General features: G+C 37.4%; 1 protein-coding gene and 1 pseudogene across 11 annotated transcripts in view; both read right to left on the reverse strand.

Moving 5' to 3' along the window:
- The window catches only part of RBMS3 (RNA binding motif single stranded interacting protein 3), a 1,423,334-nt gene that overhangs the window by 1,381,121 nt on the left and 26,627 nt on the right, over positions 1–15,586 (reverse strand). The gene's annotated exons all lie outside the window — the stretch shown is intronic.
- LOC123279448 (SIN3-HDAC complex-associated factor pseudogene) lies at positions 11,619–13,641 on the reverse strand (annotated as a pseudogene).

Consider the following 15,586-nt stretch of genomic DNA (forward strand, 5'->3'; position numbering starts at 1 on the left):
AATAATCAAATGTATGTTGGTTTCTGAAGGGATGGGACGGTTTCTACTGATAAGGGAGGACAGGGGCAGACGAACAGAAGATTTCTGTTTTGGGCAAATGGATGAACAGTGGAGTTAATAACCAAATAAGGGACATAAATATAGAGGAACTTGAGGTTTGGGGAACAGGAATAATATGTTCTTTTTGGTCTTGAGTTTAAGATGCCTGTGAATCTATAGACTGGGTGACTTATAAACAATAGAAATTTATTTCTCACAGGTCTGGAGCCTGGGATGTTCAAGATCAAGACACCAGCAGATTTGGTGTCTAGTGAGAACCTACTTTCTGGTTCATAGATGGCTGCCTTTTGCTAGAAAAGCAATTTGAAGTATGGGTCTGTTCCTCCAGAGAAAAGTTCTAGAGTCACACAATAGAAAGTCAGAGTATAAACTGGTTACCAGAAATCCTAGGAATCTACTCACTCTTAAATGCCTGCCCATTTGACTTTTACCGCATGTTTCTTTCAAAGGAAACCATTTTCTAATCACTTAGTCCAAAGACTTGTTCTTAAACCTCTAACCACTACTGCTTTGTTTACTGGTTCCTCTTTCTTCCCTTAGCCACTAAATGTAGGCCTTTTCCAAGGTTCTGACTTCCAGCTTCTCTTTCTATATTATCTTCCTTGGGGATTTCACTAGAATAGCTTTGACACTCTGTCCCATGCAAATAGGTGCCAAATCTCCATCTCAAGTCTCATCTTCACAGCTACATTCCAAATAATTTTGACACTGTCACCTGGATTCTCCTCAAGCACCCTGACCTTGGGCCAAATTGATTTTTCTTCTCTTTCAAAACAGTTTATCTTTCCCACTACTTTTATCTAGGCTCAAATTTCACTTTGAAACCGCCTACTTCCTCATCCCCTCCATTTAAACAGGTGTCATTTTCTAATAACTTGAAGATTCAAAAGATTTCTGTTTATGCTCCCACCTTTTTAATCCTACAAATACATATCCAGCCCAGCTCTTCATTAGTTCACAAATACTGCTATAAAAAGCCTGCTAACCAGTTGGTCTACTTTTTCTCTGTCTCCCCATTAATTCTTTCAACTCACTGATAACACTTTTTTTTTTTGAGGAAGATTAGCCCTGTGCTAACATCTGCCGCCAATCTTCCTCTTTTTACTGAGGAAGACTGGCCCTGAGCTAACATCCGTGCCCATTGTCCTCTACTTTATATGTGGGACACCTGCCACAGCGTGGCTTGCCAAGCGGTGCCATGTCCGTACCTGGGATCTGAACTGGTGTACCACAGGCTGATGAAGCAGAATATGCAAACCTAACCACCGTGCCACCGGGCCAGCCCCTAGGTTAATCTTATAAACTCTTAATAACTGGTGCTCTTGCTAAAAAAAAGTATATTATTTTCCACTGCTAACATAATTGGAAATAAGAGCCCCATTTTGTATTTGAAATCTCCACAATATAACTCAATAGTGTAGTAGTTAAGAGTATGGGTTTTATTACCAGTCAAACCTAGATTAAGATCTAAGAACATCAACTTAATAGTTGTATAACCTTGGGTAAATCATTTAATATCTTTTCATCCGGAAAGTGGAAATAATACTAACACCTACCTCATGGAGCGTTCTTAAAGTTCAATAAAATAATGCATGAAGGGTACATAGCAAGAGGCACAGTACACAGTAGGTCCTCATTAAATTACTGCTAGCATTACTTTCTTTTACTAGTCTTTCAAACTGCATCTTACGTTATTTGATATTCCCCATATCCAATGTGTTCTGTCTCTATACCTTTGCTCATATTATCTTCTCTACTCTATCATTCCCTTCAATGGCCTATTTTCAAGACTGACCTCAAATATCCTCTCTTGCAAGAAGTCTTTCTGGATCTCCCCAATCAGCTGCATTTCTCCCTGCTTGACCTTCATGTCTTAACTTCTGGTATTTACAATATTCTGGTTCATATTATACTGATGTATACTTGCTACCACTAGACTTTAAGCTCTCTGAGGACAGAGACATTATTTTTATATCTCTAGCAATGAATGAGTTAATGATAGAAACATTGTTCTCCATGTGTTGATCCCAAAATATCCAAATAGTGCTTTACGTGCAGGAATTTTTCATATCTCTTCCCTAACTTTGCCCAATCTCTTCTATATTTCTGTGGAACATCTGGAACTGGCTAAACATCCTAACAGATAAGAAATGGATTAATGAGCAATTTTTTTTGATAACATTACAAAATGCATTACTAGTTAAATTAAATTTATTCAAGAGACCATCAAGGTCTATAGAAGTCCACTAAACAGTTCTAAGCAACTCAATATGGAACAATTAATATAGGAGTTTGTAGCAATAAAGTGAAATTCATGAGCCAAAGAAAATAAGAAAAGTCCATATGGATTTTACATAAATTCTCCAAAGATTTCTGTATTCCATGAATGTTATTTTAGAATGTTATAGCAGTCTAAAAAAAATTAGAAAATAAGATCAATTCTTCTTGAACTGAAATATTACATAGTTTCACTGTTCAACAGAACAAAGGTCTTTAAGATGGGAGTATAGCCAATATGAATTCTTGTGAAGCATCAATTTTTATTACAATGTATATGTATTTTGTGAGTGATGTATCCCAGATGGTAAAATTACAACATACCCAAGGAGTTCTGAACAATATCAGAATATAATGAGACACTGTGAATAAATACAGAATAGGAATGAAGATAAATGGCTACCTACAATAGAAGTTGTTTTTATTGTTTGTATATGAATGAGAAAAATAACGATTGTTCTTATAAACAAAAAAAAGGTGTCATTATTCTTTTGCTCGCCAACATTGTTTTTATAGGAAGTGTATCCATTTTTAATCACAGGCTATCCCAGATGACTTGGAGGCAAAAATGTAGTTTCTAATCTTGGTTACGTAACTCTCTAGCTGTGTAGTCTCAAGAGGGCCTCAGTATTCTTATCTGTAACATAAGGAACATAGGACAAGATGATCTCTAAAAACTTGTCCTGCTTCAATGTTTCTTGATTTATCCATTCTAGCTCCTCCTCAAAAATCCTCTACTTCCCCTGCTGGATTATCAGGGGCCCTGCCATGTTCTTTTTAACTATGTATCCGAGTCCAAATTTCATCAGCCATCCTTTCATCACAGCTGCATTAAGTCTTGTCAGTTTTGAAGATTTGCTAAACCTTATTTGCTTTGAAGTATGTGGCGGTTTTCAGCGTTTATTCTGTTTTTGGTTCATATATAATCTCCCTTAACCTGGCAATCATGTTAGTCTAAAAGGTGTATTTCTTGTCAATCATTAACATCTAGCACTCTTCATCACCTTCAATCCCAATTTGGAGTCTCAGTCTGTTATCTTCCATCATCTATCCTGAAAGATGCTTTTACCACTATCTTGAAGGCAATTAAATATAGCAGATAATGAATTCTCTCTGGCAAATTTTGATAGAGTGTTTCACTGTCCTTCCCACGTAACCAGTTCAATATGATATTATCAACTCTGAAGTCAGAAAGTCTAATAGGAGTCCAGAATCTACCAATTACTGGTTGTCTAACTTTGGGAAATTCATTTAACCTCTTGTAATTTTATCTGCAAAAATTATATTTCATAGAGAGGTTGTAAAGATGAGTTTTTAAAAACTAAATGTATGCAATAGAGCACAATAATAGGAATAAAAATGCTTTTGTACTAGGGACAGTCAAGTTTAGAAGTTCCTCCAATACTCTCAGAGTTGGAATTTTGTTTTTTAATTCTTAGGAAGATTCCATGAGGAAAAACAAAAACCAAAATACAGAGAAAGGAGGTGAGGTCTATAGTAGCAAAATGAGATAGGGGTTCTACAGGGATGAATTTGAAGAAGTTGCCTATCAATCTAGCAAAGCTTAAAACTATATAAATCTATAATTTTTAAATGGTAAAGAACTATTTGAAATTCTCATACACTAACAAAGTGTAAATTGGTGGAAACTATGGGAGGAAAATTTTACAATATGTAACAAGGGCCTTTAAAGTGTACCCATGTAGCAACAGAATTTCATCCAAGTTAAGTTGCTGATTTTGACAACTACATTATGGTCATGTAATAATAAGAATAATTCCTTGTTTTTGGAAATACACACTGAAGTATCAAGCGGTAGAGGGGGATCATGTCTGCAACTTAATCTTTATACAGATTGCATTCTTTGCTGTGTGTGGTCAACCCCTCTAGCACCAGCAAGCCAAACAAGGAATGCAAGATGCCAACCCCACAGCCACCTGTGAGTGTGATGGCAGGTGGGTGTGATGGTTAGCTTTATGTGTCGACTTGGCTGGGCTGGGGTACCCAGATATTTTTTTCAAATACTACTCTGGATGTTTCTGTGAAGGTTTTTGGGGGAAGAGATTAACATTTAAATTGATGGACTTTGAGTAAAGCAGATTACCCTCCATAATGTGGGGGCCTCATCTAATTGGTTGAAGGCCTTAACAGAACAAAAACTGACCTCCCCAGCAAGCAAGAGGGAATTTTGCAAGCAGACTGCCTTTGGACTTGAGATGCAACTTTTCTGAGTCTCCAGCCTGCTGGTTTAACCCATCAGATTTTGAACTCACCAAGTTTCCACAATCATGCAAGTCAATTCTTTAAAATAAATCTCTCTTTATATATATACATATCCTGTTGGTTCTGTTTCTATGAAGAACTATTACAGAGGGTAAGTAAAAACATCACATAGCTCACATTGAAATTGTGCAGCTTCTTCTTTCTTCTTCTTTTTTTTTTTTGGTGAGGAAGATTGGCCCTGAGCTAACAACTATTGCCAATCTTCCTCTTTTTTGCTTGAGGAAGACTGTCACTGAGCTAACATCTGTGCCAATCTTCCTCTATTTTGTATGTGGGACACCACCACAGCATGGCATGATGAGCAGTGTGTAGGTCCATGCCCAGGATCCGTACCTACAAACTGTGGGTCACCAAAGTGGAGAGCACTAACTTAACCACAATGCCACCATGCTGCCCCCAGTAGCTTCTTTCTTTATTAAGCACTCTTATGGGTGTTGTCAAGTTTTTATTATATTCCAGAGTTCCAAAAAATTTCTAATAGTTTTTGCCAGCTTAATCATTGTTTTCAATGCAGGGACAGATTTTTTGGAGTTCCCTACTCTGCCATTTTCAGTGACATCACTATGACTTACTCTTAAATGATTCAATATATATTCCCAAATGTATATTGAATATATATTCCAAAATGTTAATATTTGGGAATATTTGGTAAATCTGGGTGTAAAGTAACTGAGACTTCTTTCTTCTAGTCTTGAAACCTTTCTCTAAGTGTGAAATTATATCAAAATAAAACAATTTTCAAAATGTAGCTATCTTGGAGACTTCAAGATGGAAGACTGAATACATGCCAGAGTCTTCTCATCCTACTCGAAGTGCCAGGAAATTACAGATGAGTGTATCTCCATATCTCCTAAATGATATAATAACTAAAAATCAAAACAAGAAAAACAGTGCCCTCCACTCTCCAGAAACTATGAGGAATCCTTCCATGAAAGAAGGTAAGTGGGAATGAAGAAAAGGAAGCCACAGTCTAAAACATGCACAGAAGAAAATGCCAACAAAGATGGAAGTTGGTACAAGGGTGTACTAAGCCTACAAGTGTCAGATAATGAAAACAGGAGGGGTCTGGGACAACCGCAAAAGTGATCAGTTGGTAAAGTAGAACATACTGGGTCATCTCTCTCTGGGCCAGGCAGAAAGCAACAGACAAGTCTGTCATCAGGGAAAGGAGAGATAGACAACGCTGGGGTGAAAGGGTAAAACAGGAGCTTCAGGGAACTAGCAACACCCAGGAAGAATGGAGAGTTCTCACTATACAGAAGAAGCTACTAGCTCACGCCATCCAGGAGTTTTGTCCTACCATTTCCCCATCCATATTTAGAGAAGAGCTCAAGTAAAGAGAGAATTCATAAACAATCTCAAATACATAGGTGAGCATTCAATCACAATAATCAAAGAGAAAAGACAATAATGAAAGAGAGGAAACAAATCCAACAAAAGGAAGAACTCATTACCTATAAATAACATGAGCTTAATAAAGCACACAGGACAGCATTTTAGAATATCTACTAGCTTCAGAAAGATATTAAAGGATATTCATTTTTAGAAAAGAATAAACAGAATATCATAGAAATTTAAAATATGATCACTAAAATTTAAAAAATCAATTGACAGGCTGATTGTCAAAACGGTCAAACTAAAAATCGATGAACTGCAAAACAGAGCTAAGGGTTTTTCACCGAATTCAACCTAAACCTAAAAAATAATACATAAGTATAGGAGAAATGAATAAATTAGGAAACAAGTAAGCAAAAACAAAGAACCGATAGAGTTGATCAAAGTGGACTGCCACACAAAAAAATATCATAGCCTAGGTGGCCAAACAACCATCTTAAATAACAGAACACAAATTTATTTTCTCACAGTTTTGGAGGCCAGAAGTCCAAGGTTAAGGTTTCAGCTGACTTCATTTCTGGTGAGAGCTCTCTTTCTGGCTTGTAGATAGCTGCCTTCTCACTATGTCCTCTCTCGCACAGCCTTTCCTCAGCATAGAGAAAGAGCTCTGCTGTCTTTTCTTATAAGGACACTAATCCTATCAGATCAAGCACCCGCTTTTATGACTTCATGTAGCCTTAATTACTTCCTTAGAGACCCCATCTCCAAATATAGCTATACTGGAAATTACAGCCTCAATATATGAATTTGGGGGCACACAAACATTCAGTCCATAACAATCAATAAAACCAAAGCTGGTTCTTTAAGAGCAAATTCAAAATTAAATCATATTAGAAACATAACTATAGAATCTTAGAAAGATTTAAAAGTTCCTAGAGGATACCTTGTATATAACTCAAACGAAAATTTAACTTTCTTTTTTTTTAAAAAAAAGATTGGTAGCTGTGCTAACATCTGTTGCCAATCTTTTGTTTTTCTTCTTCTTCTCCCCAGAGTCCCCCCGGTACATAGTTGTATATTCTAGTTGTGAGTGCCTCTGGTTGTGCTGTGTGGGATGTGGCCTCAACACGACCTGACGAGTGATGCCATGTCTGTGCCCAGTAGCCGAACCAGTGAAACCCTAGGCTGCCAAAGCAGAGCGCAAGAACTTAACCAGTCGGCCAGCAGGCTGGCCCCTAAAAGGAAATTTAAAAAGCCAGATAAGGAGAGTATAAGAAAAGACTTTGTTGATCACATTTAGGAAAGCAGACTTTAAATCTACTAGTTAAAGCAGATCAGATCTGTAAAGTAAATCAGATCTATTAGAATATCAAGAGTAGCTAAAGCAGTCCTCAGAAAAAAGAACAAAGCTGGAGGCATCACAATCCCTGACTTCAAAATATACTACCAATCTAGTAATCAAAACAGCATGGTAGTGGTACAAAAAAAGACACACAGATCAATGAAAAGGAATTGAAAGCCCAGAAATAATTCATACATCTACAGACAGCCAATCTTTGACAAGGGAGCTAAGAACATATAATGGAGAAGGGAAAGTCTCTTCAATAAATGGTGTCGGGAAAACTAGACAGCCACATGCAAAAGAATGACAGTAGATCATTGTCTTACACTATACACAAAAATAAACTCAAAAAGATTAAAGACGTAAAGGTAAGATGTGAAACCATAAAACTCCTAGAAGAAAATACTGGCAGTACACTCTTTGATATCAGTCTTGGCAGGACCTTTTCAAATACCACATCTACTCAGGCAAGGGAAACCAAAGAAAAAATAAACAAATGGAATTACATCAGACTAAAGAGCTTCTGCAAGGCAAAGGAAACCAGGAACAAAATGAAAAGATAATCCACCAACTGGAGAAAATATTTGCAAATCATATGTCCAACCAGGGGTTAATCTCCAAAACATATAAAGAACTCAGCAATTCAATGACAAAAAAACAAACATCCTGGTTAAAAAAAAAGCAGAAGATAGAGGCAGAGGATAGAAGAGACATTTTTCCAAAGAAGATATACAGATAGCCAACAGGGACATGAAAAGATGTTCAACATCATTAACCATTAGGGAAATGCAAGTCAAAACTACAATGAGAGATCATCTTACACCTGTCAGAATGGCTATAATTACCAAGAAAAAAATAACAAATACTGAGAGGATGTCAAGAAAAGGGAACCCTCATACACTGCTGATGGGAATGCGAACTGGTGCAGCCACTATGGAAAACAGTACAGAGATGTCTCAACAAATTAAAAATGCAAATACCATATGACCATATGTCTCTTGAAATCACCAATTCAAAGAGACTTACACACCCCTAGGTTCATCATAGCATTATTCACAATAGCCAAGATGTGAAAGCAACCCAAGTGCCGATCGACTGATGAATGGATAAAGAAGATGTGGTATATATATACAAAGAAATACCATTTAGCCATAAAAAAGACAAATTTATCCCATTTGCAACAATATGGATGGATCTTGAGGGTATTATGTTAAGCAAAATACGACAGAGAAAACAAATACTACATGATTTCACTCATATGCGGAAGATAAACACATGGACAAAGAGAACAGATGAGTGGTTACCAGAGGGAGGGGGATGGGGAGTGGGCAAAAGGGGCACATATACATGGTGATTGATAAATAATAAAGTATACCTGAAATTTCACAATGTTATAAACTGTTATGACATCAATAAAATAATTTTTAAAAAAAGAAGAATATTAAGAGAAAAATTGATGAAGGTCAAATAGGCAATGACAAGTAAGAGTTAATTAGTCCAAGACTGGTTCCCTGAAAGCTGGCCTCCAAAATATGTGGCATCTTACAAAGCTCCGTGGAAAGTGACTATGGTCCAGAGCCTAAAACAATCAATACTGGTCAACCACAATGTTTGGACTCCAACTCCCCTCAACCCAGGGAAAGGGCTGGTGCTAAACCAATCATGTGTACTGACGTGTCCTACTGGTGTGGCTTACTGGCATAGCAAACCTACTGTTAACTTGCAAGATCTTATAGCTGTGACCACAAGGTTTATATTTCACTTAGGCTAGGACTTCCCATCAACCTTGAATGTCATGCCATCAGGACAGTGTTGGAATCAAAGTTTTGCCACATCATATTACTATTGTATTCTGCTCCCTGATCACACCAGGGGAAGTGCTGGTGTTTCTCTAATTATTAATTCAAAGCTCCATAGCTCAATGGTCAAGATCCCTCCAATGGAATTTGGCATAAGGCCCTAGTAGATTGCTATGCTTTGTTTCAGAGTGGAACAGGGCAATGGAGACTCACCACTGACCCCCGTCCCTGTGAGCTTTCTCTAGCAAACACTGCTCCAGCAGGTCTGAGATGTGTGCTACTTGACCACCTGCATTGTTTGCAATGACATACCACATTACAGATTAAAGAAGGAAAACCATATGATTATCTTAATATTTGCTGCCCCAAAAGCACGTGAGAAATTCAACATTCATTCATGATCTTTACAACAAAAAATAAACGTCAATTTCAACCCAGAAGCATTTATAAAAATAAATTCCAGATTGACTAAACACTAATTTAAAAAATATAAAGTAACATATATAACACTGAAGTAGAAATGTCTTTGTATGTAAAGCATGAAGTCATAAAAGAAAGACTGATAAAGTTGAACACGTTGAGATTAAATCTTCCGTGTAACTAAAACTAAAAAAAAACTAAAACCATAAAATAAATTGAAAGGCAACTTGAAAGAGACAAAGACGAAATATTTTCAATATACAGAGGTATGAATATTCAGAATACACAGAGTATGAGGTGAATGTAGAAAAGCTTCAGGAAAGCAGGGAAGCCTCAAGGTTGTTTTTCTGTTTATATTATTTTTTAAATTTTGTAAGACTAAATTTATTTAATATCCTAAAGTCTGATTATTGGTATCTAACAACATAAAAAGTACAAAACAGATTTGTGATGTCTACTATATTAATACAAAGTGTATGACTACATATAGCACATTCCTTGAGCAAAGAGAAGGGAATTTTTAAAATCCAGCTTTAAAAATAAGCACTGAGTCACATTTTTATAAAGTAGGTGAAACATTCTTGTCTCATTATAAAATGTCTGAACTGGTGGTGTTTTTTTCTTGAGCTTTTAGAAAAGCAGCAATGAGAGTACTTTAGTTTGGGCTCAGACAAGAGAGGCTTTTAATGAAGATTTTAGAATTACAGAGCCCACAGCCAGGATTCATTAATCACCTAACATCTCAATGTTTAGACAGCCTGACTAAAAGAAGCCATCCAAAATCCAACCTGCTCAGCATTAATACACATCTCTTCTCTTCTAGTAGAATTTTTCCTTAATATAAAATGAAAAAAAAATTCTAATACGTTAAAACAAGCCAAATGCCCACTCTATACAGGTAAATACCTCACAAAGGTCAAAGGTCCAGAGCTAAAAGTGAATTGTGCAGGTTTTCAGTGAAATCATGAGTCACATAATACAAACAAAAATCAACTATTTACATACATGGTAAGTCCTCTAAGAAACGTACTCGAAGAAGCATTAACCTTTCTTTTGTGCCATTTTGAAGACTTGCACATTTCATTTTTCCGATAGGGTAACATTTTAAGAGAGTATATTAGCTACTATGTGGTAATGCTTTGGTCCTACTCATACAGGATCCCTTATCTCAAAGATGAGAGTTTCCCCAAAGAGGAGCTGTGCTTCTGCTTCAGAAGTCACATATAAATTAAACACTTTATCAAATATTAACATAAAGGGAGGCGAAAAAGGATGCAACACAGACAGTCAAGTTACCTCTTTGTATATTTAGGAATTACTTTCTCCTTCAAGGTATTTACACTAGAAAGCTTAGTGTGTCCTGATTAATATTTCAGTAGTAAAGGTATGCGCGATCAGAACTTCAGCAAAATCTTAATTCAAAATTGTTAACAAATACTTCTAGTGACAAGACTACGTGATTGAGTTATTACAAATTTATTATTATGAGAGATGATAGTCATCTTTGAAAAATGCTTCAACTACTGCTTCTCAATATAGAAGAATAAAACTACATATGGTTTATCATGCAATTAATCCTATTTCTGTCCCTGAAATTCCCCTAATTTCATTCAGTAGAAGGGGATTTAAAAATTTAAGAGCACTTCATAGCAGCACTCAGCTTTCCTATGAAACAGTATCTTAAATATTATGTATACTTTTTTATCTTATAGTAAGCTATATACTGGCTTCAGAGTTTGTGGAAATGGAGAAAAGAAGACCCAATTTCAAACCATTCTAGAAATTGTCTTCTAGCGAATAGCAAGTATCTAAGTCAAAAACAAGACAGCCACTGTTAAGGGCTGAATTGTGCCCCGCACCCCCCACCCCCGCCATTAATAGGTTGAAGTTCTAAACCCCAGTACCTCAGACTGTAACTGTATTTGGAGATAGGGTCTTTAAAGAGGTAATTAAATTAAAATGAAGTCATTAGGGTGAGTTCTAATCTAATCTGACTGGCGTCCTTATCAGAAGAGGAATTTTGAACACAGACGCACAGAGGGAAGATGATGTGAAGACACGGGAAAAACAGCCAAGGAGAGAGGCCTGGAACAGATCCTTACCTCAAGAAGCCTGCAAGGAACAACTCTGCCAACACATTATTTCAGACTTCTAGCCTCTAGAACTGTGAGAAAATGTTGTTTAAGTCACCCAGTCTGTAGTAATTTGTTATGGCAGTCCTAGCAAACGAATACAGCCACTTTCATCATTCTAAAATCTAAACAGTTTCTTTACTCCTTTTCTACATAACCCTCAGTACCACTCCTCACTGGAAATGGGTAGAGGCTCTGCCCGCTGCTCCCCTCTCAGAAGCTGCTTTCTTATTGATGCAGCAAAGCTTAAGAGATGTGTGTCAAGGAGGACTACTGCAAAATGCCTCTTATAGGTAAACCCACAACATATGCTCTGCCTTTTCCAACACACGAGATTAAACAGGAAAAGACACATGTTAGAACCAGAAGCCATCTCTGTATTAGAGCCATCGTCTGACTGGTAACTGCAACAAGGAAATTGGGCTGGAGAAGTACCTGAGGTGGTACCAGGGGCATCAGAATTGTGAGGCTGAAATCCTTCCTGTAGTTTACTGGCCTGGTTGCTTCTTTATCCTATTTCCAAATAGAGTTTTCACTTTCTTTGGTTTCAATATAGAGTTTAGACTGGGTCCTGCCCTTTTATCTGCCACATGATTCCAGTCTTGTTTTCATTTTTATCCAGCTGGCAGCTTTTTCTATCTTTTCACAAGTAGTACTCAACCACTGCAAACATCTTCTGAAGGAGTCTCATTCATCTGCAAACAGCTCTGGAAGTCCTTTCATCATTCACTGTCACTAAATTGAGAAGCGGAGAACCTAGCTCTGTAAATCCAGCAGCCCTCTATACATCAGTACATCTTTGGCTTACAAAACTAAACATCTTTTCTTCTAGAAATAGTCTTCCAAAAGCAGCCCTTCCACACTCAATAACATTCCTGAGGGATGGAGTGTACACCAGGTCATCCCCCTACCCGACATCTACTCCTTCTCCTCTCAACTGCCTCATCTAGGAAGATTCTCTCCATGAGATACTTTTTGTTCTTTTAACAAAGCAGCAGCATACAGCAAAACTTTGAAAGCCTAAGGAAGGGGCAGTATCCACAGTTGTGGGTGAGGTAAGTGGGTATTACAAGGTGCTGAAGAATGCTTAGTATCTAAATGCATTCTGCACTTGGTGGGACATATAGAACAGGGATATGAAGGTTAAAAATATAGCTTCATCTTTCCCTCCTCAGCTTCTATTTCTAGGGAATAATTTTTATTTGCTCCTGGGGACTTAGTTGGCTGATAGATAAAAATGCAGACCTGGAGGGGCTGAGAATGCTCTTTATAGAAGAAAAAACATGAAGATGTTGTAAGGCTTGATTTGGGAGAGTATAAGAAGCAAGAGGGAATGAACTAAGGAAGTGACAGGTCAATTTTTTTAAAAAATGAGTTTTGAGGAAAAGAAGTGAGCAATTCCTGCTGTTTGGAACTCTGAGGAGGACAGATGGGACAGAACTTTTAGGAGTTTACTTAATAGTAAATGAGGACTTCCTCCTCTGCCACCCCTTCAAGAGACTTCATAAAGACTTAAATTAATAGTCAATGATTTTTTTTTCCTAAGATCGGCACCTGAGCTAACAACCGTTGCCAATCTTTTTTTTTTCCCCTGCTTTTTCTCCCCAAATCCCCTCAGTACATAGTTGTATATTTTAGTTGTGGGCCCTTCTAGCGTGGCATGTGGGATGCCGCCTCAGCATGGTTTGATGAGCAATGCCATATCCGCGCCCAAGATCTGAACCAGCGAAACCCTGGGCTGTCGAAGTGGAGTGTGCAAACTTAATCACTCAGCCACGGGGCTGGCCCCATATTCAATAATTTTAAAAACAGAATTTGTATTTTTTTAAATGTGACACTGAGCTGGCCTTATTAGGAGCAGAACAAAAAGCCTTAGATTTGAGGTATATTTGAAGGACTTCCAGATGGGATTTTGGACCAATGGTAAAATATTCAAGCCTGCTTTGGAATAAATCATTACCCTAAAAGAAAGTCACAAATTAACCTTCACCATAACCGTCCAGGGGATTGGGTACTAACCTTTCAGAAGTTATGATGTTTCTTTGAGAATTACTTTAAGGCACAAAGAAATTGAATTCTAGTCAAGAATTCAGGGCTCAATACTTACAGATGAAAACCAGATTTAGGCAGCATTACATGATTTCACTAAATGGAGATACTCTCTTAGGGAGTACAGGCTAAAAATTCATTTTAATCTAGTCTTCAAAAACAGCTAATTGTTAGAGATTGTGTCTTTCCTGGTCTGAAAGAGGAGGTCTGCAGTGGAAATAATTAGATTGATTCAGGGTTCGTCTTTTTACTGGCTATGATTGAAAACACTGAAAATCGGGATACTATGCTACTATCATCCAGCAGGCTTTGGAACCACTAATAGAGGGTGTTTACCATCACAAACCAGAAACATTAATAAGTAACACTGCCAGGGATGGAAGAAAAGGCATTTGAGTTGTGGTTGGAATAAACCAAATGCTTCAACAGTGTCAGGCCCCAGAGGTTGAAAAATGCTGGAAATTAAGTGAGGATCTATAAAATCTAGGATTTGGAATTCACAGTGAACTCAAAGCTACAAAGAACTACTTCTGTGGGAGTATTTAAGTCTACTTCTGCCCCTCTTCTTGCTCCCAAGAGAAACTGTACACTGCAGGGTAAAGATTTGCTGGAATTCTTAGATTAACATCACATAGCAAAGTAAAGGGAAAATAATTTACCTACCTATTCAGACTTTGAGATTTTTGAAATGAGCCCTCCAGCAAGTTATGGAGGAGTAAAAACGAAGAATTAGAAAAGGCAGGATCAGGTTAGTGCAGGAGATATGTAGATAAGAATTACTAAACAAATTACACTTTACTACTAACAAGGAACAAGTCTTAAGAAAAGCAGTGAGGAGTGTCAGGAGCAATTCAGGGCACAAAGATGATTCAGTCTCCTAAAACAAGATCCTTAACTAGCCAAGTTCCTGAGCTTGGGCCAGGTTCTTCACTCACAACCAGTGGACTCTCAGAAGTAGCTCACAGCCCAATGCATAAACTTTCAGCAGAATTAGCTTTCAGTGTGATACGGCTGCCCAGAAATGGAATTGCTGTGACCATCCACACATATTCCTCCAGAGCTCACAAATCTCTTTGTGAGAGGGACAGATATAGTTGTAACCCAGGATTGTTCAAGACCTTGTAATGTGGATAAATCCTCACTTTTACTTTGATTATGGAAAGGTGGGGCACCTATTTGAAACTATCCCCAAAAGAGAAAGGGCTGGCTGAACTTTCTATTTCCCTTGCCTACAGAAGAAACAGATGTATGTGTGCGTGCATGTGTGTAGGAAGGGGGTGGGAGATACAAATACCTTATAAACCTCATACTTCAAAATTTTTCTCCTTGGCATAAGATCTATGTTGATAGCAGAGCCAGATTTAGACAGAGATCTTGACTCTGAAGCTCTTTTGACTTTTCCAAAGCAAAATCAAACACTAAAATTAAATTACTTAAAATTATTCACCCGTATTTAATTTATACCTGAAATTACTCATATGACAGAAATGTAAACCCCTTGTTCTCAGCTAACATCCAGTCCCTTAGCACTCTCACCTTCTGACTTTCAACTCTACTTCTCTATTTCTACTCACTTCATTTTAACCACTCTCTTCCACAGGCAATTTCTCCCAGTAACTTGTCACCACCAAAACATCAATTGCAAGTTTCTCTGATCCTCTTATTCTCCCAACAATTCCACTAAAATCAATCATTTTGTCAAGTAATGCAATCATACATTATTTCAGTCCTATCTTCATTTGTATCCTTCTCCAGCTTTGATTCTATGGCCCATCATTAAAATTACTCCCTTAAAAAAACCTTCAGAAACCTCTCTCCTTTTGACCTTCTTTGGATGAACTCAGTGATCTTTTCTCTCCCGCTCCCTCCTGTACCTGAGCAACTGAATG

Source organism: Equus asinus, chromosome 21 (genome assembly GCF_041296235.1).
Source record: "Equus asinus isolate D_3611 breed Donkey chromosome 21, EquAss-T2T_v2, whole genome shotgun sequence".
NCBI lineage: Eukaryota > Metazoa > Chordata > Mammalia > Perissodactyla > Equidae > Equus > Equus asinus.